Source organism: Ictidomys tridecemlineatus, chromosome 12 (genome assembly GCF_052094955.1).
Source record: "Ictidomys tridecemlineatus isolate mIctTri1 chromosome 12, mIctTri1.hap1, whole genome shotgun sequence".
Lineage (NCBI taxonomy): Eukaryota > Metazoa > Chordata > Mammalia > Rodentia > Sciuridae > Ictidomys > Ictidomys tridecemlineatus.
Genome location: NC_135488.1, coordinates 28,395,239 through 28,419,129, shown reverse-complemented (window position 1 = coordinate 28,419,129; position 23,891 = coordinate 28,395,239). Strand labels below are relative to the sequence as shown.

The 23,891-nt window shown below is 55.4% G+C and overlaps 1 long non-coding RNA gene across 1 annotated transcript; it reads left to right on the top strand.

The window, feature by feature from the left end:
• Window positions 1-23,338: 23,338 nt before the first annotated feature.
• On the top strand, window positions 23,339-23,589 carry LOC144369570 (uncharacterized). The gene is made up of 2 exons (XR_013429355.1): window positions 23,339-23,422; window positions 23,461-23,589. It is a non-coding gene; the product is annotated as an uncharacterized LOC144369570 (long non-coding RNA).
• Window positions 23,590-23,891: the final 302 nt, after the last annotated feature.

The following is a 23,891-nucleotide window of genomic DNA, read 5'->3' as shown; positions in this document are numbered from 1 at the left end:
TGTGTGGCCATGTGCAGGACATACATGTATGCACATGTGGACTGTGGGTCAACGTGGGGTGTGTGGAGAGCGAGTATAAACATGCCTTATGAGTGTGTGGACACGCACTGTGAGTGAATGCACATGTGTGACATGTACGCACATATCGGTGTGCGTGCAACCCACGTGTTATCTAGGTGTGCACATGTGGTGCACATGTGAGTGTAAACGTGTATTTTAATATACATGGTGTGTAAGAGCGTGTGACTGCACACGTGGGGGGAAGGGCACCTCCGTCCACGGTGGCTTGTGCCAGAGACCTGGGGTTTCCCTTGACCCCGTATCTCCCTTGCCCCAGAGTGGACCCCTCTTCAGGCCTTGCCAACGTGGCCTCCTACTCAGCCTGGATATTGGCTGGGAGATGGTTACCTGTGTCATGGACCGAGTGCCCCTGTCCCCAAGGCCACATGGTGAAGCTGGGACCTCCAGGATGGCCGTGTTTGGAGATGAGGCCTCTGAGGAAAGACTGAAGTGGAATGAGGATGTGACAGTGGGCCTGCGTGACAGCACTGTGTCCTTACGAGAGGGACTTACTGTCTCCCCAGGTCAAGCACAGAGAAGAGACAGGACTGTGACTGCCTGAGGTCTGGGCATGGGTCCGCAGCCCCGGTCATGGCAGCTGGAGTGGACAGACAGAGACAAAGGTCAAGCTGTGGTTTTTTTATTACACTGTCTCGTTTTGTAAGAGAATCTTTCCAGAAGCCTCATATTCTAATGTCGTCAATGTATCCATTTCTTCTCAATGATTTTCCTCTTGCGTCTCATTTAAAAACACTTCTTCTCTGTGTGGCATGACCCTCTGTGTTTCACTAGAGATTCTGCTACCAACTCTCATACCTCTGGGATCTGCCTGAGGGGTGTGTGTGTGTGTGTGTGTGTGTGTGTGCGCGCACGCGTGTGTGTGCGCTCACATGTGCATGTGACAGAGGGGCTCTTCTCCTACTGTTTCTGCCCCCTGCCCCCTGGGTTGGGTCGCTTTGCCACCCCTGTCCCCTCTGTAAGTTTGGGGCCATCCGATCGCAGGTTTGGAGAGCAGCCCTGTCTGGTAACTTCCTTTGCTCTCAGGAGCAGCTCTCTGAGCATTCCCTGGTCCTCCAGGGTGGTCCATGCTCTACCAGAGGGAGGCTGCCTGCCAGCGTATCTGGGACTGGACAAGAGGCCCGGCCACCTCGAGGAGGCCGTTAGAGGATTGCTCATTCCTGCGCTGGCTTAGCCCATTTCCTGCAGCTGTAACAAAGTATCAGAAAAGAAAGTCTATTCCGTTCTCAGGTTTGGAGGAGGAAAGCCCAAGGCTGGGCAGTCCATCAGGTGGCTTAGGAGTGCGTGACTTCATGGGGGTAGCGTGTGTCAGAGGGACATCCCATGGCATGAGAGGAAGCCAGAGTCCAGGACCTGGGGTCCTGGGGACACCCTCAGGCCACACCAGCCGGCCCTCCAGCTCCGTGCTCCCCAGAAATAAAGTGACGTTTGGCTTTTGCAGAGCTTTGTTCTGCGGCTGTTTTCCTGATCCACGTGAGTCAGGGCAGTGAAGGGCTCGCTGTCTCGTTCTGTCCCCAGGAGGTGACATGCAGCAGTGACCCGTCAATGAAATTCCATCATTTTCTCCATTGTCGCCATTCACCCTGACCTGGTGGGTCCGTGGCCTCCTCGCTGCTCTGTGGCAGTCCCTGTCCTGGGGGTGGCGGTCTGCGTTCCTTCTGTGCCTGAGGACTGGACCACCTGTCCACCTGTCCCAGGGAGCACCCCGCTTCGTTGCCTGGTGTTTGGAGGCCCTCCGTGTTCCCAACTCTCCCTTCTTCCTCGTGGCTCTCAGAGCAGGATCGTTGATTCCGTGAAGAGCCCTGTTTGGGTCTTTACTGAAGTGCGTGGGCTCTGGCCATGCACGCGGCGGGCGATGCCCAGAGACTGCGCCTTTGTCTCTGTGGAGCTCTGTGCATGGCCCCGTCGCGATCTCTGGGGGCTTACTGTCCGCACCTGGGCTTGTCCCCTGTTGCCGAGGATGGGTGTTCCAAGCGCTGGGTTTGGTGTCCTTCATCTCTGGACAGAAGGCATCGGTGCTGGGCTCGGGTCGCTGCCTGGACAGGCCCTCTCATCTGGGCCAGAGTTGACCGCCGTTTCCCTGGGCTTTCCCTGTGGCTGCCAGGCCACCATGGACAGCGCTGACCTTCGCTGCTGCCTCTCCAACGCTGCATTGGTGGTCTGCTTCTCCGTGCGCAGTCTGGGCAGACCTCCAGCCAGGGCTGGGGACGAAAGCACGTCCCTCTCCGTCCTGACTCGACCATGACCATGGCTCCCAGAACGTCGTGCTTGACGCGTGTTCTGAGCAGAGACATGACCACAGTGGCCTTCACCGCAGCAAGACACGGTGCCGCATGACAGCAGCAGACGCTGCCGCGTGTCCTGACAGGAGCCACAGGAGACATGTCTGGCCGACTGCCCTACTCCTCGCCCCAGCCCGCCGGCTCTGCTGCGAAATGTGCTGAGTTCTGTGAGGTCCCCTCTCTTGGCCCCAGGTGCAGGATCTGAGGACACAGCAACGGGGCTTCACGGTCTGGGGAAGTCCTTCTGCCAGGGAGTGTGTTGTGATTCAGTCACGAGTGGACCCGCTGGGAAGGCTGGGAGGCTGGGTGGGGGACTCTGGGTCCCTGGGTCGGGGTTGGGGGCTCCAGAGCTTGAGATTCCCGCCAGGCCCCCGGGGGGTGCAGGAGAGGCCCAGATCAGCTCCTTCCCGTCAGCCGTGACTTTAACCCGCTGGGCTGCCTGGCGCCTCCCGTGGCTCCGCTGGTCCCGTCTGTCCTGAGCCCTCACGGTCCTCGTCCTCTCCTGCCTTGGTGGGGACGACTGGACACTCCTGCTCCCTGGGAGGGCCCTGATGGGTAGGGCAGGTCTGGGTCTGTGGCCATCACATCCAGAGGAGTCCCTCGGCCAGGAGGACAGCAGGGGCCCCGCTGTGCGCCTGCAAGACGTGAGGTGCGCTGTGGGCGCCTGTTGCCAAGGCAGATGCTTCTCTCCCAGACCCAGCATGGTGCTGGGCATCCTCCTCCCACCCCAGGTGCGCCACATCAAGGCCACACTCTATCCGCTGGGTGGGTTCTGTCACGCCTGCTGTTGTCTCGCAAAGTCCAGCTCCCTGCCACCTCCCTGCCAGCTCCCTGCCTCCTCACCACTCACCTCCCCTGCCAGCCTCCCCTGCCAGCCTCACTCATCTCCCTGCCAGCTCCCTGCCTCCTCACCACTGCCCTCACCCACTCACTCACCTGCCTGCCTCCTCTGCCTCCCTTAGCTGCCCACCTCACCCGCCCACCTCACCAAGCCTCGGCTCTGGCAGCCCCAGTTCTCTCTCGTGGTCAGGCCAGGGCCTGCCTCCCTCCCTCCCTGGGAGCTGAGTGCCTGCCACAGCCTTTGGTGGCACCGTGTCTGGCAGGTCAGGGACGATTTGGGGGAGCCAGGCCTTCCAGGACTATGGGTCCAGCACAGTCCGACTGTGCCCTTCTCCTGCCAGCAGCGTCCCGTGGCTCTGCCCTCAGACTGCCCAGGCCTGCGAGCTGTCCCGTCGCCCTGGCCCCGGCCCACCTGGCCTTCTCCCAGCTCTGCCCCTGCTGCCCTGGCCTCCATGTCCCCAGGGCCCAGGTCGGGCCTTTGTGAGGAGTCCGGGAGCAGGAGGAAGGGCTGTATGATGCATATTTCTCCCTGGAGGGGCCCTGCTCCCCAGCGCCCGGGCAAGCTGGCACTGTGTGCGTGCTGCTTCCCACATTGTCACTGCCGTCCCCTGCCGGCAAGGGCTGTCCTGACCTGTTCCCTCTCCTCACCGCCTCTTCAGCACCCGTAAGGCTCTGTCCAGAGGCTGCTTCCTCCAATGACCCGCTCTCCTGCCCCAGGAGCCTTCCTGCCCAGGGCTGTGACCTCCACTCTGGGCCAGAGGCAGAGACAACCGCAGCCCGCACGGTGCACCTCTGCCTGGCCCTGCGTCTCCGGAGCCTGGCGCTGCGGGTGGCACACAGCGCAGAGGCTGGCACAGGAAGCTGGGCGGTGCGGTGTCCACAACTGGGGCGCTATGTGACTGGGTTCTGGGTTCTGGGTTCTGGGTTCTGTGTGACTGGGTTCTGGGTTCTGGGTGACTAGGTTCTGGTGACTGGGGTTCTACGTGGCTGGGTTCTGGGTGACTGGGTTCTGGGTGACTGGGGTTCTACGTGGCTGGGTTCTGGGTGACTGGGTTCTGGGTGACTGGGGTTCTACGTGGCTGGGTTCTGGGTGACTGGGTGACTGGGTTCTGGGTGACTGGGTTTTGGGTTTTGGGTGACTAGGTTCTGGTGACTGGGGTTCTACGTGGCTGGGTTCTGGGTTCTGGGTGACTGGGTTCTGGGTTCTGGGTGACTGGGTTCTGGGTGACTGGGTTCTGGGTTCTGGGTGACTGGGTTCTTGTGACTGGGTTCTGTGGACTGGGTTCTGGGTTTGGGTGACTGGGTTCTGGGTTTTGGGTTCTGGTGACTGGGTTCTGGGTGACTGGGATTCTGGGTAACTGGGTTCTGGGTGACTGGGTTCTGGGTTCTGGGTGACTGGGTTCTGGGTGACTGGGTTCTGGGTTCTGTGTGACTGGGTTCTGGGTGACTGGGTTCTGGGTGACTGGGTTCTGGGTTCTGGGTGACTGGGTTCTGGGTGACTGGGATTCTGGGTGACTGGGTTCTGGGTTCTGGGTTCTGGGTGACTGGGGTTCTACATAGCTTGGTTCTGGGTTCCGGGTGACTGGGTTCTGGGTGACTGGGTTCTGGGTGACTGGGTTCTGGGTTCTGGGGTTCTACATGGCTGGGTTCTGGGTTCTGTGTGACTGGGTTCTGGGTGACTGGGTTCTAGGTTCTGGGTGACTGGGGTTCTGGGTGACTGGGTTCTGGGTGACTGGGGTTCTGGTGACTGAGGTTCTGGGTGACTGGGTTCTGGGTGACTGGGATTCTGGGTAACTGGGTTCTGGGTGACTGGGTTCTGGGTTCTGGGTGACTGGGTTCTGGTGACTGGGGTTCTACATGGCTGGGTTCTGGGTTCTGTGTGACTGGGTTCTGGGTGACTGGGTTCTGGGTTCTGGGTGACTGGGTTCTGGGTGACTGGGATTCTGGGTGACTGGGTTCTGGGTTCTGGGTTCTGGGTGACTGGGTTCTGGGTGACTGGGTTCTGGGTGATTGGGTTCTGGGTTCTGGGTGACTGGGTTCTGGGTGACTGGGATTCTGCGTGACTGGGTTCTGGGTTCTGGGTTCTGGGTGACTGGGTTCTGGGTGACTGGGTTCTGGGTTCTGGGTGACTGGGTTCTGGTGACTGGGGTTCTACATGGCTGGGTTCTGGGTTCTGTGTGACTGGGTTCTGGTGACTGGTTTCTGGGTTCTGGGTGACTGGGTTCTGGGTTCTGGGTGACTGGGGTTCTGGGTGACTGGGGTTCTGGTGACTGAGGTTCTGGGTGACTGGGTTCTGGGTGACTGGGTTCTGGGTGACTGGGGTTCTACATAGCTTGGTTCTGGGTTCCGGGTGACTGGGTTCTGGGTGACTGGGTTCTGGTGACTGGGGTTCTACATGGCTGGGTTCTGGGTTCTGTGTGACTGGGTTCTGGGTGACTGGGTTCTAGGTTCTGGGTGACTGGGGTTCTGGGTGACTGGGTTCTGGGTGACTGGGGTTCTGGTGACTGAGGTTCTGGGTGACTGGGTTCTGGGTGACTGGGTTCTGGGTGACTGGGGTTCTACATAGCTTGGTTCTGGGTTCCGGGTGACTGGGTTCTGGTGACTGGGTTCTGGGTTCTGGGTTCTGGGTGACTGGGTTCTAGGTGACTGGGTTCTGTGGACTGGGGTTCTGGGTGATTGGGGTTCTGGGTGAATGGGTTCTGGTGACTGGGGTTCTACATGGCTGGGTTCTGGGTTCTGGATGACTGAGTTCTGGTGACTGGGGCTCTGGGTGACAATTCCAGACATGTGTACAGTGTGCACTGATCAAAGCCAGCCACACTCTTTCCACCCCACCCCAGCACCCTTCCCAGGCCCTGGCCACCACTTTCCCACTTGGAGGCCGATGCTTCTTCAGTGTTTGTTCACCTTTCTGTTCTGTCTCACTTCACTTAATGTCCTCCGGCTCCATCGAGTTTGCTGTAAATGACAGGACTTTGTTCTTCTTTGTGGCTGAATAGTACTCCATTGTGCATGTATCCCCTGAATTTTCCTGTCTATCCATCTGTTGACGGGGACCTGGACCAGTTCCTTAACTTAGCAACCGCAGATGAGGTTGCCATAAACACAGGCAAGTGTTTCTTTTGCATTCTGATTTTTCTTTCCTTTAGATTCCCACCCAGGCGTGGGTTGGCTGGACCAGGAGGCAGGCTGTCTTAGAGTTCCCAGGAAACTCCAAGCTGTACCGACTGCTACTCCTATCAGCAGTGCCCGAGGGTCCCTCTTCTCCACACCCTTGCCAGTATTTGTTGTTTTTTTGTGGTTTGTTTTTTTTTAAAATTCACATTTTAAAATGCATTCATTTACTTGTTCCAGCTGGTTCTACATGAGGACAGGATGTCCTTCAACTCGTAGTACACAAACGGAGCCCAAGTTTTCATTTCTCTGGTTGGACACGAAGTCCAGCCACACCATTCATGCCTTCATACATGGACCCAGGGGCTTTTCGGGTGCTGTATTTCCATGGCCCTGTCCTGGTTGGAATTTCATTTTGCATTCCCTGTGGACAACCACACCCATCACTTTTCTGTGCACAAGTCGCTGTTTGTGTTTCTTCTTTGGAGAAGAGTTCCACTCAGATCATTTCCCCTTTTTTTAAATGGGACTGCCTGGGTTTCTGTCAGGAGGCCCTGGGTTCCTTGCAGATTCTGTCACTGACCCGCTGGCCGATCATGGCAGGCAAGACTTCCTCTCGTTTTCCAGGTCATTTCTTCTCACTGCTGACTGTGTCCTGTGTGGTGTGGGAGCCTTTTAGTTGGACGTAGCACCATTTGTCGAGTTTTGCTTGTTGCCTGTGCTTTGGGTCCTACCCAGAAGGTCTCTTTCTGCACCGGCATCTGGAAGCATGGCCCCCTTTTCCTCCGGTTCTTTCCTCCTTCACACCACCAGCCCCTGGCTGCTGAGCTGGAGGCCAGGGTGTGCCTGCTTTCCCAGGTTCTGCAGCACAGCCCTGTGGGGCCCAAGGAGGGGGCGCTCAGCCTCCCAAGAGCTGGGTCCAAACTGGAATCTTTCAGCAGCGCTTAGGAGCCTGGTGAGTCCACTGCCTCGCTAAAAGGAAAGTTTTCCGGAACTCTTTGTTCAGGAAGTGGGTTTGACTTTACTGACGGCTGATTCCCTGCAGGTAACAGGGAATTGCAAAAAGGCTCTGGAGTTAAGTGTCCACTTACTCTCAAAGACGAGGCAGATATACATATAAAATGTACAGTCTCGTGCTTGAGCACTCTTGGGGAGGTGGCTTTTAAGCCTCCGTGGCTCTTGGTGCCATCTCCCGCAATTTCCCACCCTGCCACCGTGGTCATGCTGGGGCTGGGGGGACGCCATGTCTGGCATTCCAGGGTCCTGGGCAGGTCTAAAGGGAATTCTTGATTCAGAAATGGATGAAATAAATCCAGACCAAAAATACTGCAGTGCGGGGGTGTGCACGTGAGCTATTTGTGAGAAATTTCAAGTCTTTTGAGGTAAAAATCAATTTACGAAGAAAACAAGCCCAGCCTTGGAAAGTCACCGGTTCTGTTCACTCTGGGTCCTATTTGCATAGAAAGCAAGCTGCCCGACAATGCTTTAGCCAAGCGCAGATTAACACTGGATTTGCATACTCTCGTGCCTTCCATTTCTGGAGAGGTTGAAATGAGTTGCTTGATTAAGCCTTGGTCCATCTCTTAATTTATTCGATTTTTTTAAAGTCATCAGCTCTGTTTAAGGTGGAGCACCTCGGAACCTTGGAATGAAGCACTGGCTGGTGGGGTGCTTTGTCCCCTTCCATAACCAGGTGTGACCCACTCCCACTCCTACAAAGGTGTAAGGGTCTGGCGAACGATGGAGGAAGAGACCACCAAGAGACCGACTCATGCAACAGCAAAAGGGGATTTATTGAGGATCCAGTGCACTGGGGCTCCAGGCTCACTCAAGAAGGGACAGCGGCCAAGAGCCCGGAGCAGGGGTTGAGCAGTGCTTAAGTACACTTTTTGGGGAGGGTGGGGGCTTTGCATACATCAGAGCAAATCATCATGAGGTGCGGGAAAATCAAACAACCACTCTCAAACATGATTAGTACATTCATTGGCGGGAACAGGTCGGGCGGGAGTGATAGGTCACTCCTAAGGAGGGGGATACATTCAAACTGATTGGTTTGGGCCCTGAGGTGCCTACGTGCCTAGCTGCACAGGGTCCAAGTTGTTAAACAACTAAGTGGTCAGGGAGGATTATTTAATGGGCAGTCCCGGGAATTGTCCTAACAGCTACAGGAATTTCAGGCTTTGAGTGTAGCATAGAAACTTAACAATACCTGGTCCTTTACATTTTAACTCAGGCTTTGCAGCTTAGAAACTCTACAATACCTGGTCCTTTACATTTTAACTTCAGTTTCTTTTATCCTTTCAAAGGGACCTGTAAATGTTGAGGTGGGATTGCAATAAATCACTCAGTCAATCTCTAAGCCGGGAATGGAAACTTTATTCACCAGCCTGTGGTCCAGATCCACCAGCGGGCAGGCCAAGGGCAGGCTGCAGGTCTACACCCTTCGACCCTCTCGGGGTCTGAGTACACCTTTTATAGTCCAAAACCATCTTAAAGTAGAAGTGGCTGTTGATATGATTCAAAACCATAAACAAACGTCATGAGATCTAAAATCCTAAGCAGAAAAGGGAGTGGCCAAAAGGTCCCTAGTTGTGTACAAGTTACAGAATGGTCACCAACGTCTAGAGAGTCAGTCTCTGCCAGGGCACATGGTCCAGGGAAGACGGGAACTCAAGAGAGAACACTTTTACATTGTGTAAGAATCGCCATTTTGTGTTGGCAAACATGCTATGCTAGGCAACTGTTGACAGGCGCAGAGGCAGGGTTTTCCCTGGGAGAAGGCTTTCTAACATGACGTGGAGGCTCAGGGCAAAATGGAGTCTGTTTGGTCACTGCCCACATAGCCTGGGCCATGACATAATCGGGCCTCACAAGTTCTTTTGTTGTTGTTGTTGTTTTTTATTTATTGTAATTTGTTATACCTGACAGCAGAGTGCATTATAATTCATATTACCCATATAAAGCACAACTTTTCACATCTCTGGTTGTACACATCGCAGAGTCACCATCCATGTCTTCATGCATGTACTCGGGGTAATGATGGCCATCTCATTCCACCATCTTTCCTACCACCCTGTCCTCTCCCTTACCCTCCCTACCCTTTGCCCTATCTGAAGCTCCTCCATCCCCCCATGCTCTCCACTCATCCCCTTAATGGATCAGCATCTTTTGGTTTTTGGGCGATTGACTTTCTTCTCTTAGCATAATATTCTCCAACTCCATCCATTTACCTGCGAATGCCTGGATTTTATTCTCTTTAAATGCTGAGTAATTTTCCATTGTGTATATGTACCACATTTTCTTTATGCATTCAACTATTGAGGTGTATCTAGGTTGGTTCCACAGGTTAGCTATTGTGAATGGTGCTGCTATAAACATTGATGTGGCTGTGTCCCTGTAGGATGCTGTTCTTAAGTCCTTTGGGTATAAACCGAGGAGAGGGATAGCTGGGTCAGATGGTGGTTCCATTCCCAGTTTTCCAAGGAATCTCCTTACTGCTTTCCATATTGGCTGCACCAATTTGGGGTCCCACCACACCCTCGCCAACACTTACTGTTGTTTGTCCTCACAATAGCTGCCGTTCTGACTGGAGTGAGATGATGTCTTAGAGTAGTTTTGATTTGCATTTCTCTAATTGCCACAGATGATAAACATTTTTTCATGTATTTGTTGGTTGATTGTATATCCTCTTCTGAGAAGTGTTTGTTCAGGTCCTTGGTCCATTTGTTGATTGGGTTGTTTGTTTTTGTGGCGTTAAGATTTTTGAGTTCTTTATAGACCCTGGAGATTGGTGCTCTGTGTGATGTGTGTTGGTAAAACTTTGCTCCCATCCTTAGGCTCTCTATTCACCTCACTGGTGGTTTCTTTTGCTGAGAAGAAGATTTTAAGTTTGAATCCATCCCATTTATTGATTTTTGTTTTTAATTCTTGAGCTATAGGAGTCTTATTAAGGAAGTCAGGGTCTAATCCTACCTAATGGAGACTTGGGCCTACTTTTCCTTTGTTAGGTGCAGGGTCTCTGGTCTAATTCCTAGGTCCTTGATCCACTTTGGGTTGAGTTTTGTGCATGGTGAGAGACAGGGGTTTAATTTCATTTTATTGCATGTGGATTTCCAGTTTTCCCAGCACCATTTGTTGAAGAGGTTGTCTTTTCCCCAATGTATGTTTTTGGCTCCTTTGTCTAATGTAAGATAACTGTAATTATATTGGTTAGTCTCTGTGTCCTCTATTCTGTACCCCTGGTCTATAAGTCTATTTTGGTGCCAATACCATGCTGTTTTTGGAACTAACAGATCCACCCCAAGGCATATCATAATGAAAATGCAAGACATACAGTATGAGGAGAGATCTGTTGTGATTTTGTACATTTGGCATCCTATAAGCGTCTTGTATTGGATTTTCCAATTTATTCTTCATGTTTGGAAATTTTCTAATATTATTTCATCGAATAGATGGCTCCTTCCTTTGGTTTGGATCTCTATGCCTTCCTCTATCCCAATGATTCTTAACTTTGGTCTTTTCATGTTACCCCACAATTCTTGAGTGTTCTGCTCATGGTTTCTTACCGTCCTCTCTGTGTGGTCAACGTTCTTGTCAAGATGATATATTTTGACAAGAATTGTCTGAGCTCCTGTCTTCCAAGTGATCTAACCTGTTGGTGGGGTTGTCTATTGAGCTTTTAATTTGGTTTATTGTTTATTTCATTTCAAGGATTTGTCTGTTTTTGTTTTTTCGGAACCTTTGTCTCCTTATTGAAGTAATCTTTTGCTTCCTGTATTTGCTTATGTAGCTCTTTATTAAAATGGTCTTTTGCTGCCTGGATTCGCTCTCTTATGTCATCCTTTAATTCACAGAACATTTTAATCAGGTAACCCTGCACTCCTTCTCTGTAATTCCTTCTGCTGTAGTGGCCTGGAGTCTAATAATGTAGAACCTTGGTTGGTTTGGGGACACTTTCTTCCCTTGTTTTTTTTTTTTATGTTGTTTGTGTGCCTTCCCTTCTAGTACTGCAATCTGAGGGTTTATCATTTTCACCCTACAGGCTTATAGTGTCCTTGCAGGGTTTAATACCTGTCCTTTGAGGGGGAGGATAATCTTAACAGACCCCAATACAACCAGTACAACCTGAAACCAAATAGCTGCTATGAAGACGTATACAGTTTGGTCACCATGTTCGGAAATAGTTCAATTATTATCTTCAATATAAACAGTAGGTTTGCAAAAGGGTCTACAGTTTCTGATGTGAACAAAGAACCGGGGGTGGGGGTTAGGATGAGATGTTGAGGGGGAAGGAGGTGAGGATAGAGTTATTACATCTTAGAAAGCCTGAAAAAGAAATCTAAGGGAGTTGGTTAGTAGCAGGAGAAGAGAGCGGAAGTGATTGGGGTAGACAAGTGAGCAGGAGGTTAGTAGAGCACATGAAACAAACACACACCAATATCAAGAAGAATAAAAATGTAAAAATAGGAGATAAAAGAAGAGACAACACCACCGGAATGCACTATTCAGACCTCCCAGTCCTCGGTAGCCTGGTTCATGAAAAGCAGTTGGTTTCACAAATGTTGGGGACGTGAGGGCAGGAGAAGAAAGAGCAAGAGGAAAAACCTCGAATGAGGAAACCAGGATTATTTTTGTTGGAAATCAGTACCTCTCCCACTTCCCTTCTCATCCTACAGGGGGGTTGTCTGTCCTTAGCTGGTTTCTTCACCCTCAGGATGGTGCAGGTTATTCGGGTGGGAGAGCCGGTCTCAGGTGTGGGGCTCCTGGAGGTGGGGGATGGCACTTGCCCTTCCTGATGGGAGACGGCACCCCAAGGATCTCTTCTGGGGCCCGCTGGTCTGATGTGGGCGCCTGGTCTTTCTCCTTATATCACCTGTAGGCCTCACGGTTCCCGGTCTCTAGTTTAGTCTCTAATCTGTATCCCACTCACCCCTTCCTCTCTACTTCCTAACTGGGGACCTTTCTCTCCTAGAGGTCTTGTGGGCTGAGCCCTGGGGACTGTGCACCTGTCACCGGAGAGCTGTTTTGTATAGGGCAGTCACTGTGCCAGGTGGCAGGTGCTGGGCAGACGGGGAGGCTGGATACTGTCAGGACCTGCCCAGCCAGAGTTCCAAGCTGGGAGTTGTCCCAACTAAAGATGGTGATGAAGGTGTCCCAAGATGGAGGTGGCTGCTTTCAGCGATGAGGAGAGGGTTGTGGTGGACATGGTGTTGGGCAATGTGTCATAGACGTGGCTCTGTGGCATGCAGTGTTGTGACTGTCAGCTGTCTCCAGATGTGGGTGCCTGTGCGATGTCCTCAGTTGCAGGCAACCTATAGCGTGTAGGGGACTATGGTAGTGGCTGCAGAGTCCCAAGATGGAGGTGACCGGAGGAGCCCCACTTTGGTGGATGGGGGTCCACATGGGGGTGGCAGCCAGGGTTCCTGCACAGAGGCAGTGGCGGGTGTCCTGTGTGGGAGTCGTGCCGGGATTCCTGCTCCGATGGGTGGCCGGGAGCCCTGCTCGGATGCTGATCCTGGTAGTCCAGCTGGGGCACCCGGGGTCCTGCACTGTCGCTGAGGCCTGGACCCCTGTCCGCACAGCAGCCATGGTTCCTGCCCAGGAGCAGCTGTGGGGGTCCTCGATTACTCGCAGAATGGAGCCACACAGAACATCGCCTCCCTTCAGCCGGGTCTTGCGGCTCCTCCTCGACAGGTTCTTTGAAGCCCGTGGACTACACTTCCCTCCCACGGCCCCCCGAGGGCCAGCGCCATGGGTGAACCAGTGTGCCCGACTAGGGGTGCCCGACTAGGGGTGCCCGACATGGACTTGAACCCACTTCCTGGTAACGAGAGCTTTGTGAGTTACCAGCTGCCCTGTGCCTGTTCCCTCCCTCGCACAACATGAGAGGGTGTGGGGGGCGGAGGGGCACCCTGCAGCCTGGGTCCCTGGAGCCCTGAACCTCGCCCCCGCAGGCCTTCAGGAAGCTCGGTGATGACCTCGCAGTGCCGCTGTTGGGCCGGCCACCCTATTGGCCTTCTGGTCATTTGCTTTTGTCCTATGTCTCCACGGGATCAAAGTGGCTTTGAGAGGCACTGGTTGGTTCCTGTGAATCCAAGTGGCATTATTTCTCTTTTCTAAATTTCTTTTGTAAAGTGACAAATAAAAATTATATATGTTTATGGTACGTGGAGCCGAGTTTGAAATACGAGGGACGGCCCAGTGAGCTGATGACCAGGTGCATGGTGGTGAGCAGCGTTGACTCTGCATCTGAGGCTTCAGTTAAGGACACATTGTGGTCCCCACATGCTGTTGAACCTGCTCTTCTAACTACAATGACCCACACTCCCCACCACCCTCCAACCTCAACTGGCACAGGCGGCCCTGACTCTGAACCCTCCAAAGACTGAAATGGATGCTCCCTGGGCACGTTTGTTTCAATCAAGAAAGACTCTCATTGTTCCCAGCTGTCCAGAGTACAGACAGAGGCCACTGGCCCTTGGTGAGGGGAGGACATGGTTTTTAGTCCTGTGTTTGTGCCTGGACCCTGTCTATCTGGGCGCCAAGCACATGCTTGCAGGGCGATTATTAAATTAGGTTCACATCATCCGTGTGCAGTGGGGACGGGTGTGGGCAGAGAATGGGGGCTCCCTCACGTCAATGCCCAGCTGGGCACTGACCCTGGAGCTGCCAGCAACCTCCACCAGCTGCCATGTGGCTTGACAAGGCCTCCGAGGTGCAGAGTGGGAGGGCCCCAGCCACACGCCCTCCATGGCCCAGGCCTCCCCCCAGAGTCTGATCTTCCTTCCTTTGGACCTTCACCACCTGCTCAGGGTCAGGGGTCCCCGGAGTTCCAGCCTGGGGCTCTGACCTACAGGATTCTCCGTGACACGCTGCTCATGGCCCCCACCACTCCCAGGCTTCAGTCCTACCTCGGACATGGCCCCGTGTGGACGTTGACAGACTGAGTGAGGCAGAGGCCATTTGCTCAGAGCTTGCAGGGAGGGGCCACTGGCCTCACTGGCATTTGGAGACACCCAGGGGTGGCAGGGGAGGAGCCCCGTGGGAGACTGCTGCCCTGGGCCACTGGAGGTGACACAGGGAGACAGGGTGTCCTGAGGGGCTGGCTGGGAGCATGACTGTCTCTGGGGTTCCTGAGTTGGAAGCAGGAACAAAGGGGCAGGTGTCAGCGATGAGGACGCCCCGGCTGCTAGAGGCTGCTTGCCACAGAGGGTGCAGCTGGTGACCTGGGCACTGAGTGGGTCGGAACTCTCCATCCATGAGCGGACTGGTCTTTGCACCTTCAGCCACACTGCTGAGCCTCGGAGTCCACGGTGCAGTAAGAGGCTTGCCACCTGTCCCCTGCCCAGGGCAAGTCCCCTTCCTCCCTCCCAGGCCTCCCCCAGCCAGGCCATCCAACCCCGGGCCCTGCTGACCCCTCCTCCCAAGTATCTCCTGACCACAGCCCCTTGCCCCTGCCTCTCACTGTTCAGAAACCCAAATCACCTTTCTGGGGCTGCTGCTCTCCCTGCCCAGACCCCTCCCCTCCAGACTTGTCACCCAGCTGTGGGTGGGGGATCCCCCTGAAGCACAACCTGGTCAGGTGACTGCCCTGTCTCCCTGGTGGCACCTTGGCTCCTCTTGAAAGGCCCATGGCATGCAGCAGGGACATGGTGGCTGGGGACAGAGGCTGGCCTGGCCTGCGGGCTCCACTCCTCACTGGTCTCCTGGGGCACTCCAGCGGGTGGCATAGACCTGCGAGAGCTCCAGTGCTGGCTTCCGGCTCCCCAGTGTCCACTCTCCAGCTCAGGGCCTTCACCCACATGTGGATTGAGGGCTAGGGAAGGACAAGGGGCCCTTCCCCTCCTGTCTTGGTGTGGATGACTTGGACGAGGTGGGCGGCGAGGGCTCTGCCCTCCTTCAAGTGGCAGCCTGGCAGGTAGCCCTGTGGGAAGCCCGCCCCTCAGGGACGCCCCAGCTCTGCTCAGGGATCCCCAGGAAGTGGCTCTGGGATGACCTCATTCTGCAGTTAGGCTATACCTGGCCTCAGGTGACTCTCCTCCCCTCTGAAGCCCCAGTGTGCAGCGTGGAGTTGGCCCAGCAGCTGCAGTAGGTGCTCAGAGATCACCTGTTGCACGAGCAGAGCCCATTTCCCCCAGCCCCCTGCATCCTGGGACAGACACCTGCCTCCTGCAGGGCTCCACAAACAATGAACAGGAATCTTCTAGAAATCCAGACAAGAAACCCAGTCCGCCACCACCGCACATGGGCCCCATCACCACCGCCCCTGCTCTGCTCATCCCAAAGGGCTCAGTGCACTTAAAGCCCAGTGTGCCTCAGAGGCGCCCCCTCATGGAGAGCCACAGGAGGCACCCAGGCCCCATGCAGGAGGTGTCGGGGTGGAGGTCCTGCACCCTGGCAGTTGTGCCATGTGTGAGCAGGCGGCGGGGTTTGGCCTGGAGCCCCTGAGGAGGGCAGTGTCAGAGTCCATGCTCTGCAAAGGCACAAACGGAGGCAGGAAGTCCTGTGGCCAGGGCCCTAGGCGGGGAGCCAGGCTGAGCAGGGGTGGAATCTTGGCTTCAGAGCCACGTTCTTCACCGACAGTGGTGATCCCCCCACAGACAACGGTTACAATTTCACACACGGTTCTGAAATTTGCGTTTTCATTTAACAGATACATCACGACTACTTTTCCATATATTTTAATATTCTTCGACAACATAATTTTTAAGCCATATAGTATTTCATGGCACGGATGGAGTGTAATTCATCTTACCAGGTCTCCATTCTTCAACATTTGGGTTGTTTCCAATTTTTCAATGGTTATAAATATCACTGCGAGAAGCACCCTCACAGATAAATCTCCTTCCTTCTCTGTGGTTATTTCCTCTGCAGAAAAATCTCAAAAGCAACGTGGTTGGACCACAGAGTTTGCCATTTTAAAACTATACACACATTTGCAAATGTGAATTTGTGAATTTCGATGATCAAAACTGTTTTTAAAACCTGTGAGAATTAATGTATCAAAATACCATTTGCCAACCCCCATGGAACAAGGAGTTAGGTTCTATTCACACTGGAATTCTGAACACAAATGGAGGGTACGGCAGGTCGTAAAACAAACCAGCGGCAGGACTCACAGGTTAGCCAGAGCCCAGAGGGGATTATCTGAGAGTAAGATGGTGACGATGATGAAGGTGGTGGTGATGGCAGTACATCTGTGTGGACAGTAAGGCAGCCTGACACGCTCAGCACTTTACTGTGCTCCTCATTTGCTCCTCCCAGGAAGCAGGGGGGTGGCAGAATGGCCTTCAACACAGACCGCCTGTCCCTTCTGCCTGCCTTGCCCAGCAGAGCCCAGCCTTGTTGTGTGTGGACAGTGCCTGTGCTGGTCAGAGACCCTTGTCCCAGTCTCCCTTGCTGGTGGAAGTGGCTGCTGGACTAAGTGGTCACCAACCCTTCTGGAAAGGGGATGTGAGTTCTCGAGACCCTCTACTCCCCCCCTTGCCCTCCATTCTCTGGATTGTGAGGAGGACATGGCAGGCTGGCCTCCACCATGCAGAGGGGACAGTTCGCGGTGATGGGACACTACAAAAACCAGCATGGGAGAAACCCTGGTCTCATTGAGCTCACAGAATGAGGCCACCTGCCTGTGTGTTGTTAGGTGAGAAGAGGCAAGCATTCATCTCGGTGCAGTTTTGGGTCTCGCCGAGCAAAACAATGTGCCTCCGAGACCAGTAACTGAGGCCAAGAGCCCGTGACCAAGCAGGGGCGGGCAGAGCCCCTCCAGACTCCGGGAGGGGCTTGCTCACCCCCAGCCTCGTGCCCAGAACTTCAGAGAGAAACAGATGCGAAGGCTGGCCAAACCCTGGCCACTTTAGATCAGTCCTTCTGGAATACTCCTTGGGGAGGGAAGCAGGACCCAGATGCCACAAGCCTGTGCCTGAGTTCTGTTGCCATCACCTGCCAGGGACACTGGGGGGCTCCTCAGGGCATCACCAAATGTGGCCCCTTTGAAAAGGTGACAACGTGTACATCTCAGTCTCCTCTCTATGGAGGGTGAACACAGAAGACAGCTCCGAGGTTTGGAGCAAAACCTGAGATACAGAAATGGTTCTCCAATGGACATTTTAATTTTGTGAGACCTTCACCCTCGGTATCCCTGGGGGATCAGACTGCAGGACCCCCAAGGACACCATGTCCACCGAGCTCTGGTTCCTCGTTAGCCATGTTTGCATGGCACCTGCAGACAGACCCCTTGCTGTGCATTTCAAAACCTCCCAGAGTTGGTTACCGTGTCTGATTCAAAGTGATGGCAGGGTCGACAGCTGCAGGGCCTCCTGGTCTGGGTGACATGCATGTTCACTGCCGATGCTACGTTTCCACATGTGTTGGATTCAAGTTGGGTGAAGCCACACAGGCGGGGCCTGGGGACACTTTTCCATCAAGCAGACACCCAGCCTGATGCTCCCCACAGCTAAGCCCTGGGTGCTCCCCATACCTCCCAGGGTGGGTCTTGGCGCCTGGCCCTGGGCCCCCACTGGCTTGCACTGGGCGGGAGCTGGCCCTGTGGGCGGCCTGAGCTGGCCTGAGCTGGCCTGAGAAGAGGCGTGGGTGTGCAGAGCTCAGGAGCCAGGGCCAAGTAAGCCCCTGCCCACAGATCAGCAGGGAGACGTCGCTGTTCTGGGTTCTCACCAACCACGCCCCTGCCTGGGGACACTGTGGCCAGCAAAGCAGGTGCAGCAAGGTCCCTCCAGTCTGCCGCCTGGCCTTGTGCTTGCATTGAAGTCCTCAGGACACTTGGCAACACGATGAAGAGAAATGAGGCGAGGAGGAGGAGAAGGCCGAGGGCGAGGCCACACGATCACCCTGTCACTAATTATTACGGAGTGTAAAGCAGGAAAATTAAAATGTGCTTGCAGCTAGTAGCTTAATGTGATTGAGCGCTTCAGAAAAATGAAACCAGGGGAAGGACAGGTGGTGAACCTGACTGAGGGGCAGGAATTACCTTCCTCTCCCAAGGAGAGTGGCCCTCACCGGTGTGGTCCGCCGTCTCTGCATCCTGGATGCAGGGGAAGTCTCTTCCAGACCTGGGGAGCCAGGGGCAGGTGCTGCCGCCCCACTTGGCCTGTGGTCCTCACCCTGCTGAGCCTGGGGGAGCCTCGGGGCGTGTGGGAGGCAAAGCAGACTGCGGCAAGCACAGAGGCCTGTTCCCAGGAAGGGCAGAATGTTCCCGAGGGCAGGCACCAGATGCTGGGAAGTTCTGTTGATGCTGGGAAGTTCTGTTGCTGAGAGCCAGCCCTCTGCAGTCAGCCGGCCTGAAGGAGGAAGGAGGGGGAGGAAGGAGGAGGCTGTGGGTCAGCCAGGCTGAGACCACAGACACATGGCGAGCGAGGGTTTGCACGTTGACACCTGGGAGAAAATGCGTCGCTCCACATGGGACAGAGAAAACTACCAAATAGATATTAATAGACTTTTAAAAGAAATAAGAAATTTCTTTTCCCCAAGAAGGGGAAAAACAACCCAGATGTACGGGATACGTGTGTTTGTCATAGACTCGGCAACAGTGACCACAGCCTGGGACAGCAGGAGTGGCCCAGCCTACAGTCCCCCTGGGGGCAGGCACGGGACAGGGCTCATGAGCGCAGGAGCGGGACATGCTGGGTATTTTAACTCTCTGGCCCCCAGCACCCTCCTTCTCCTATGGCCAGGGAGAGCGCCAGGGTCCCCTACACATTCCTGCCACAGGGCACAGTCCAGCCACCTCCATCTTCTCCTGGAAGTCTCTGGAAAGGGTGTCTTTGGTGGCTGGGGCACCACCTCTCCTGAGCCCAACTGCAAAGGGCAGAGGACTCACTGTCCTGTGGCGGGCAGGACCACAGGGCTCTGCTCCTTCGGCCTCCAGGGCTCCTGTGAGAAGCGCCTCCTGGGGTTCTGCCTGGGCTGGCCTCCAGGATGGCAGCGCCCACCCCACCTCCCTCACCTTTGTCCCTAGCACCTTTTAAACATGACATTCTCTAGCCATTTACTCTGCTGTGGTCTGTCTCCCTGACAAAATGTCAGCTCTGAGTGAACAGCAGTTCCCCTCCCCTCCCCATCTTTCCGTGAACTCTTTCTTCCCGGGACCTAGGACCGTGCCTGGCACACACTAGGTGCTGAGAGAAACTCCCCCAGAGTCCTGAACGCCCTGGGACTTGCGCTCCCAACACTAACCTTGCTCTTCTTCACCTTTGGTAGGTGCAGGATGACTGCGACGTGAGCGCTTGCTCCCCTGTGTCCTGGGTTCCCACACCCACCTGCCTCTCAGGGACCCACCCCCAGCTCCCAGATGGCACCTTGGAAAGGTGGAGTCTGGAGCTGGTTGACCTGAGCTCTCTGGAAAAGCCCGAGCCTCAGCCTCAAGCAACTTGGCCCAAACTTGGTGGGTTTGTGCAGGAAGGGACGCAGGGGCCTCCTTTTCCTGATGAGTGACCGTGTGTAGGAGCCCATGGGTGACCCAGAGCTTGCACTGGGCAGCAGGCAGACTCAGGACGGCTCTGGGGACTGCGCCCTGGCCTAGTGGGAAGGGGAGCCCTCTTCTTGCACCCGGTTCTCCCCTTCTAGCCCAGGTCCCTGCTGTGACTCAGCTGGGCACCTCCTGCACATCCAGGGCTACTAGGGCCATGTTGGGTGGGGATCAGAAAGGCCGAGCCAGCCCCGTGGGTGGGACAGCCAGATCTGGGGCTTGGTGCTGACCTCAGGGTGGAAGAGGCCAGCTGGGGATTTTGGAGGTGCACATGAGCACCGTGGGCGAAGCCCACGGCAAGCCGAACGCAGAGGCTGCAAAACCAATGTCCAAGCAAGGGGGGGACTCGAGGGCTGGATGGAATGCCCACCACCAGCTGCCTGGAGCTCTGGTGTACCTGCAGGGAGTGAGATCTCTAGGTTTTGGGTCTCCTTGGTCCTGTCTCCCACCCATTGGCCACATCAATCAGGCCCTCCCTGGCAGGCTGGGGTGGGGGCTGGACTGTCCCCAGTAGGTGCCTGGTAGGCTGAGCCCATGGCCTGACCTTGAGCTCCCCTCCCACCCGGCTGGTCCCCTGGTCAGCTGACCAGCTACACCTCCCTGGTCCTCAGCCAGGGAGCTTCCCCCTCCCCTCGAGCCCTCAAGGTTGATCAACAAGCCAATCACATGCTCCCCCAGGACCAGGGACATCCTACCTCCCTGTCACTGCGAGGCCTGCCTCCCATGCCCTGCCTGGTCACTCTGCCCCAACTGCACCCCGTGTGGCTCTGCATGGCCAGCCCGTGCTCCTCCCTGGCTGTGAGTCTGGTGACTCACAAGCTGCTGATCCCACTGCCACTCCAGCATCAGGTGGGAGTTTTGCCCCCACCAACAGCTTGGAGCGGAGGCGGTGGTCAGATCCGTTGCACAGGAAGAGAGTCTGTCCAGGACAGGAAGGAGATGGACAGCAAGCCTGTGCCCACCAGCTGTCCTCCAGGACAGGGAGGAAGGCCGGGGTGAGGGACCCAGCTCGCCCATGGGATCCAAGGACACAAGCCCGCATTCCCAAGCCCACTGTGACAGCCCCTCACGGCTTCTCCTGCCCACTGGGCAACCAGGATTGGAGGAGGGACTGGGCTGTTCATAGCTGTGTCCTTGACCCTGGCCCGGGGCCTGTGTGGACAGAATGATGAACAGGGAGGAATGCGGGGTCTGCCATGACGCTACTGTCCCAGCCCGCAGGGAAGGAGGGAGCTAGGGGAGAACCCGTTGGTGACAGAAAGGGCAGGGAGTTTGCGAGTCCTTGTGCCCAGTGTGCACTGTGGACTGTCACTTGGCTATCCAGAGAAGGAGTCCTGGCCCAGTGCAGGGGGGAAGCTAGAGGAAACAGGGGCCTGGACAGCAGCCTGGTATGCGGCTGTGTGTACGTGAAGTGGCCGGAATAGGCAGGTCTACACGGCCAGAAGTGGACCGGAGGCTGCCTGGGCTGGGGCCGGGGATGGGATGGAGAAGTGGCCACCAGGGTGCCAGGCTGGTTTGGGAGTGAGCGTTCAAGATGGGAATATGGTTGAACTACTCTGTGGTGTGTCTACGTGGGGGTGTTGGGCTGTGGGGGTTGCACCCTGGTAATGTGTGTAAAATGTAAAAGAAAAGAAAAGTAGTCGGCAGAGTCAGGACACAGGGAGAAGACGCTGCTGTGTTAGCCATGGTCTGTCCCTGGGACCACAGGTCCGGATGAGGGCGACTCAGAGAAGTTTGTTCTGCGTCAAGGTTTCAGAGATCCAGTTAGTAGCAGGGCAGCTCCATTGCCCTGGGCTCGGTGAGGCAGCCCATCATGGGGGATGGCAGGCTGAGGAGCTCTTCTCTGCTCAGGGCGACTGGGAAGCAGAGAGGGGAAGGGGCGGAGGACAATTCCAAGGCAGCCCCCGCGAGCCTCCTCCTCCAGCCCCTCCCACCTGCCCCAGTCAGGCCCTTCAGACTGGGTGGACAGATCAGAGTGCAGCCCACACAGTCCCGTCACTTTGCCTCTGAATGTTCCTGCACTCACAGGATGGGGACCCCACAACAGACAGGAGCCGCGGGAGAACCAGCCTGTGATCCTGAGGTTCAGCCTCTGGAACTGTGAGGCCCTAAGTCTCTGCTGCTCCAACCACCCCGTCTGGCTGCCGTGCTAACAAAGGCCGCGGGGGAGCCCACCTGGCCCTCCGCGGTGCTCTGAGATGGTGAGCCTGGGGCTCGAGGTCAGCCGGCCAGGCACAGCCAGGAGATGCTGCGGTAAGGGCTCGGCTCCTCTGTCCTCTGGGCTCACCTGACAGCACCCGGGAAAGGAGTTCTGAGCAAAACCTGACCAAAGCCTCATTTCATGCAGAAAGGATCCTTTTTTTTAAAAAAAAAAAAGTAATTTTCCTTGAAGTTTTCTTCCAAACCTGCACATTCTGGACTGCTGGGGGGACTTATCCAAAGACTCCTCTGTGGTGGTTTCCAAGAGGACCTTGGGCAGTATCAAGGTCTGGAGAAACCACAGTGCTCTCTGCTCACCAAGGAACCGCAGGTGTGGGCTAATGCTTGTGGGGGATTAAATATGACCACCAGTCCCCTTTAAGAGGTGCAGTCCCTTTCCCCTCACCTTGAACCTGGGGGGTGTGGGGAAATGACAAGTGGATTTAGGAGCTACCTAAGTCGGGGATCCACAGAAAAACAACCCACAGGACATGCACACACATACACGCACACGCGCACACACACGCGCACACACACGTACACACACACACACGTACACGAACACGTACACACACATATGTGTGCGCGCGCGCGTGCGCACGCACATGCAGAGGTCACGGTCCCTGAAGCCCTGGAGCCGTGGACATGAGCCATGGGGATAGAGCCCCTCTGTCTGTGAGCTGGTGCCCGGGTCTAGGGGGGCAGCTGCAGTCTGGGTCTTGGCAGTCCAAGGCCAGGAGAAGACTGATGTCCAGCTCCAGCCCTCGAGAGAGCAATGGCGCCTTCCCCCGCTCAGGGCAGGTCATCTGGAAACACCCACAGGTTCACCCAGAAAGAAGGCTTAGCCAGGCCCCTGGCCACCGCGGCCCAGCCCCGCTGACCAGTGACGTGACCACGAGGAAGGAGCCTCGGCCTTCGTCCTGAGTGCTTCCTGAGACCACCTTGCCCAGGAGGACTGGAGAAAGAAGCCCAGGTGGTGCTGCCCAGCCCAGCCCAGCCCTGCTGACCCTGGAGGAGCCACCCCGCAGGAGGCCAGCAAGGCCAGCCCAGGATGCCTGGTCAGCCCAGAGCGTCCCAGGGACATACAGCCACCACAGCTTCACGCCACTCCCTGGGGCTGGTGTGCACACAGATGGCTACAGTGGATCCACAGACGTCCCCCCAGGCCCATGTGTGGAGGCCGGAGTCCCAGCTGGTGGTTGGTCCAAGGAGGTGGGGACCGGCAGGAGGGAGGAGCGAGGCTCTGGGGTGCGCCTCTCTGGGGGCTTGGGGGCCCTAGCCGCTCCCTCTGTCTCTTGGCTTCCTGGCCCCTGTGAGGCCAGCAGCCTTGTTCCACGGCACGCTCCAGCCACGATGTTCTGCCCCACGCAGCAGAAACCCGCAGGCCCAACCGGCCACAGCGGAACCTCGGAAGCCAGGAGCCGTGGTAAGTAAACCTTTCCTCCTTTCACTTTGCTCTCTCAGGCTCTTTGTCCCAGCAGCGGAGAGCTGACAGAGGCGGGAGCTCTTCCAGTCAGTGGATGAAGACGGAGAGCAGACCTCAACCTGAGGAAAGTTGAACTTCCAGGATTCAAATAAAAAATTCTAGTTATATTCTTTTTATCCCCAAACTAATGGAACAAAGACATCGTCCAACAAAATTGCTCAGGAACATGGAGCCCTACAGTAATGGTGTGGAATAATTTGTGATGTCTTATTAATCATATCCAAATGGTGCTTCCAAGGCTGGGAAACAATCGATTATTTTAATAATTTAAACAATGCTCCTGAAATTCTTTGCAACATGGTTTACTTAGCAAAATACTTTCTCTTAAATCATTTAAGGAAAGTCTTTGGTCTCCCACAAATTGGTAACATCACCAATTCCCCCACTGCTCCTGCCCTGCAGAGCTCCC